Source organism: Pseudorasbora parva, chromosome 25 (genome assembly GCF_024679245.1).
Source record: "Pseudorasbora parva isolate DD20220531a chromosome 25, ASM2467924v1, whole genome shotgun sequence".
NCBI lineage: Eukaryota > Metazoa > Chordata > Actinopteri > Cypriniformes > Gobionidae > Pseudorasbora > Pseudorasbora parva.
In genome coordinates this window covers 2,906,817-2,912,816 of record NC_090196.1, presented here as the reverse complement: position 1 = coordinate 2,912,816, position 6,000 = coordinate 2,906,817, and positions in this window count along the sequence as shown.

Below are 6,000 nucleotides of genomic sequence, written 5' to 3'. Positions count from 1 at the left end.
ACTTCTATAATACATAAAAAAAGAATAAAGAAGAGCGAAAAAACAACCAGGATGTTCCTTATTTTTTATTTTATTCACCTTATTATAACATTCAACAACTCTAACAAACAGAGCACTTCTGTGAGGTAGCCTGAACAATCAAGTAATAAATAACAAATTCTTCACTTTTGGATTTTAGTGCTACAGTAAATATAAAAAAGTCCGGGACCGGAGTTGCAGATACAGAACAATTAATTATGTTGGTGTGAAATAAACAGTTATGGAAATTAAATTAAATTAAATTAAATAATCTGCTCCCGAAAAAAAAATCCCGAAAAAAGTCTGTTAGTGCCTCAGTGACAACTTCACTCAGAGAAGACGTCGATCTCAGCTGTCAATCATGACATCACACAGCCGTTTTTATAGCATCAAATAACTAACTAAAACTAAACTTATTTAAAAAACGAACACTTGACATGAAATCATTGTGATGATAACTGCCTTCAATGACATAAATCAACTTTGGGGAAAAAAATATTTGAAGTGTAATTTGACTGAAGTGTAATTAACAATGCTTTTCAGGTTTTTATAGGTCTAACATTAGTTTTTAGGTAGATAAATTGAATAAAGTAGGCTAATCAAATGTAAAATAGCTGCATATTTAACTGTTTAAATTAAAGACTAATCCTTACAAAAGCTATTCAATCAAGAGCAGTGGGTGACGTTTGACATTAAACAGACAGCAGTAAAGGCTACTGCCCCTTTAAGACCTAATGGAAGGCTCTGCGTCGTCTTTCTCGACTGTATAAAGTCCTCTTAAGGCATATTCAGACTATGTCTGCTTGGATACTCATCAAGATGGACATGCTAACATACTTCTTGTGTGAGTTGGTCCGTTTAAGTGCAAGTCTTGAAAGAGAACTCAATATTTGCGCGCTGTGAGACGAGTGCAAGCTTTCGGATGATGCACAGAGACAGATCAGCGCACGCGTTCTCATTCGCGTCTTCTGGCGAATATACACGGGCGATATTAGCGCTGTTGTAATATTTCACCGAGGAGCCAGCACGTGTATCCATCTACAGAAACATACATAAAGCATTATTTTCAAGTTACAACCCATATTATTGATGCGTCATCATGCTCAGCTCACCCCAGAATATGCATTATATTCGAGTCCTGATCGGGATGTAACGTCCGATTCCGATCGAGTCTGAAATCACGTGATCGGATCGGGACATTCCTAGTTTTAATACTGATGATTTTGGCACACAGCTCATGAAAATCCAAAATTCCTATCTCAAAAAATTAGCATATTTCATCCGACCAATAAAAGAAAAGTGGTTTTAATACAAAAAAAGTCAACCTTCAAATAATGATGTTCAGTTCTGCACTCAACACTTGGTGGGGAATTCTTTAGCAGAAATGACTGCTTCAGTGCGGCGTGGCGTGGAGGCGATCAGCCTGTGGCACTGCTGAGGTGTTCTGGAGGCCCAGGATGCTTCGATAGCGGCCTTAAGCTCATCCAGAGTGTTGGGTCTCGCGTCTCTCAACTTTCTCTTCACAATATCCCACAGATTCTCTATGGGGTTCAGGTCAGGAGAGTTGGCAGGCCAATTGAGCACAGTAATACCATGGTCAGTAAACCATTTACCAGTGGTTTTGTCACTGTGAGCAGGTGCCAGGTCGTGCTGAAAAACCAAATCTTTATCTCCATAAAGCTTTTCAGCAGATGGAAGCATGAAGTGCTCCAAAATCTCCTGCTAGCTAGCTGCATTGACCCTGCCCTTGATAAAACACAGTGGACCAACACCAGCAGCTGACATGGCACCCCAGACCATCACTGACTGTGGGGACTTGACACTGGACTTCAGGCATTTGGGCATTTCCTTCTCCCCAGTCTTCCTCCAGACTCTGGAACCTTGATTTCCGAATGACATGCAAAATTTGCTTTCATCCAAAAAAAGTACTTTGGACCACTGAGCGTCCAGTGCTGCTTCTCTGTAGCTCAGGTCAGGTGCTTCTGTCGCTGTTTCTGGTTTAAAAGTGTCTTGACCTGGGGAATGCGGCACCTGTAGCCCATTTCCTGCTCACGCCTGTGCACGGTGGCTCTGGATGTTTCTCCTCCAGACTCAGTCCACTGCTTCCGCAGGTCCCCCAAGGTCTGGAATCTGTCCTTCTCCACAATCTTCCTCAGGGTCCGCTCACCTCTTCTCGTTGTGCAGCGTTTTTTGCCACACTTTTTCCTTCCCACAGACTTCCCACTGAGGTGCCTTGATACAGCACTCTGGGAACAGCCTATTCGTTCAGAAATGTCTTTTTGTGTCTTCCCCTCTCGCTTGAGGGTGTCAATGATGGCCTTCTGGACAGCAGTCAGGTCGGCAGTCTTACCCATGATTGCGGTTTTGAGTAATGAACCAGGCTGGGAGTTTTTAAAAGCCTCAGGAATCTTTTGCAGGTGTTTAGAGTTAATTAGTTGATTCAGATGATTAGGTTAATTGCTCGTTTAGAGAACCGCTTCATGATATGCTAATTTTTTGAGATAGGAATTTTGGGTTTTCGTGAGCTGTATGCCAAAATCATCAGTATTAAAACAATAAAAGACCTGAAATATTTCAGTTGTTGTGCAATGAATCTAAAATATATGAAAGTTTAATTTTTATCATTACATTATGGAAAATAATGAACTTTATCACAATATGCTAATTTTTTGAGAAGGACCTGTATTACACCTAAAACATGATGATCATATTAAAACACTGACTCATTCTCTTCATAAACACAGATTGATGTTGATTGTAATGATATAGTGTTATTAGTGTCTGTGCTGTGATCAGTGTTGTGTGTGATTGTGTTGTTCCTGATATCATGGTGACATTGATACAATGTTGAGTTTTGATCCAAACCCTCATTTTGGTTGAGGTTGATATTTCAGTGTTTAAAGTGTGTTGGATCATCACTGAACATCTGATGAAAGTCGACACACACACACACACACACACACACACACACACACACACACACACACACACACACACACACGGGTGGAGACAGTGGCCGTTTCTCAAAATGTGTTCTTGTCTGGACTCGTGTTCTGGTGTTCTTGTGGATTGTAATCATAATGTAATGTTAATGTAAATCCCCGGAGGAGTTCTTGATCCGTCCCTTTTATCGAGGACCCATCGAGAGGAGACTTGTGTGGACTTCAGACAGACCGGTATCCCAGAATGGATCTCACACCAATCAGCAAGCGTCAATAGCGGATGAGAAAAGCTGAGTCCTGCATAATTAAAAATACTACTGTTATTGTGTCACAAAATGTAGTTTTAAGAGTATATCAGACGAGAATGTAGTTGTTTAAAGCTCAAATCTGTGGTTTATTGATAAAGAGAGCGCTTATTTGAACATTTAATCTGCCGAGTTGTGAGATCCAGTGGATCACCAGACGTTCAGCGCTCGATACCCCGCTGAGAGCAGCCTTACCTAAGCTAGTCCTTCTGGCATTTGCCGCTGGCTCTGAAGTCTCTGTAGTGGTTAAACATGAGATACATCTAACTGCTGATCTTTGGTCTCATGAGTCTATCATTTGTTCCCTGGCTAATCGTTCTGGCTGAGGGCAAAGTGAAGTGGCATTGGACAGGTCAAATGAGAAGAACGGTCCTTGAAAACAACGCTGGTGTCCAGGTGTTACACACAGAGGGACACAGAGAACAGATGATGGAATAATAACAGCGTTTATTGAAGAAACAGGTAGAGAGCGGCTCAGGTGAGTTCAGAGGAATGCAGAGGATCACTGGGTAATACTACTCTTATTGCTTGCAGATGGCGATGGAGATCAGAGGATTGGAGCGAAGGAGACGTTAGAGACAGAACGAGGAGACACACTGGAGACAGAACGAGGAGACACACTGGGGACAGAACGAGGAGACACACTCGAGACAGAACGAGGAGATACACTGGAGACAGAACGAGGAGACACACCGGAGACAGAATGAGGAGACACACTGGGGACAGAATGAGGAGACACACTGGAGACAGAACGAGGAGACACAATGGAGACAGAACGAGGAGACACACTGGAGACAGAACGAGGAGACACACCGGAGACAGAACGAGGAGACACACTGGAGACAGAACGAGGATACACACTGGAGACAGAACGAGGAGACACACTGGAGACAGAACGAGGAGACACACTGGAGACAGAACGAGGAGACACACTGGAGACAGAATGAGGAGACACCGGAGACAGAACTAGGAGACACACTGGGGACAGAACGAGGAGACACACTGGGGACAGAACGAGGAGACACACTGGAGACAGAACGAGGAGACACACCGGAGACAGAACGAGGAGACACACCAGAGACAGAACGAGGAGACACACTGGAGACAGAACGAGGAGACACACCTGAGACAGAACGAGGAGACACACCGGAGACAGAACGAGGAGACACACCGGAGACAGAACGAGGAGACACACTGGAGACAGAACGAGGAGACACACCGGAGACAGAAAGAGGAGACACACTGGAGACAGAACGAGGAGACACACCGGAGACAGAACGAGGAGACACACCAGAGACAGAACGAGGAGACACACTGGAGACAGAACGAGGAGACACACTGGAGACAGAACGAGGAGACACACCGGAGACAGAACGAGGAGACACACCGGAGACAGAACGAGGAGACACACTGGAGACAGAACGAGGAGACACACTGGAGACAGAACGAGGAGACACACTGGAGACAGAACGAGGAGACACACCGGAGACAGAACGAGGAGACACACTAGAGACAGAACGAGGAGACACACTGGAGACAGAACGAGGAGACACACTGGAGACAGAACGAGGAGACACACCGGAGACAGAACGAGGAGACACACCGGAGACAGAACGAGGAGACACACTGGAGAGTTGGAGTATCGTGGAAGAGTCCTTGAGGTTAGCATAAGCTTGAGGTGTGAACGAGACCGGACAGTGACTGAGAGTGAGTGTGAGCTTCAGTGCTGGCAGTGATTGCGGTGATGATGAGCTGAAGGTGTGTGTGATCAGTGGTCTGGAGATGGACTGCGCTACAACACCAGGTGGCGCTGCAGAACTTTCTCAAAGTAGGACGACCTCTAGGGGTTAATGTTAATACATTTATTATTATCTTCTTACAGGTCCATCTAATCTGTTCATTTTTATGTCATCATTTAAGTATTTGATTTGTTGTGAGATCCAGTGGATCACCAGACGTTCAGTGCTCGTTACCCCGCTGAGAGCAGCCTTACCTCAGCTAGTCCTTCTGGCGTTTGCCGCTGGCACTGAAGTCTCTGTAGTGGTTAAACATGAGATACATCTAACTGCTGATCTTTGGTCTCATGAGTCTATCATTTGTTCCCTGGCTAATCGTTCTGGCTGAGGGCAAAGTGAAGTGGCATTGGACAGGTCAAATGAGAAGAACGGTCCTTGAAAACAACGCTGGTGTCCAGGTGTTACACACAGAGGGACACAGAGAACAGATGATGGAATAATAACAGCGTTTATTGAAGAAACAGGTAGAGAGCGGCTCAGGTGAGTTCAGATGAATGCAGAGGATCACTGGGTAATACTACTCTTATTGCTTGCAGATGGCGATGGAGATCAGAGGATTGGAGCGAAGGAGACGTTAGAGACAGAACGAGGAGACACACTGGAGACAGAACGAGGAGACACACTGGGGACAGAACGAGGAGACACACTCGAGACAGAACGAGGAGATACACTGGAGACAGAACGAGGAGACACACCGGAGACAGAATGAGGAGACACACTGGGGACAGAATGAGGAGACACACTGGAGACAGAACGAGGAGACACAATGGAGACAGAACGAGGAGACACACTGGAGACAGAACGAGGAGACACACCGGAGACAGAACGAGGAGACACACTGGAGACAGAACGAGGATACACACTGGAGACAGAACGAGGAGACACACTGGAGACAGAACGAGGAGACACACTGGAGACAGAACGAGGAGACACACTGGA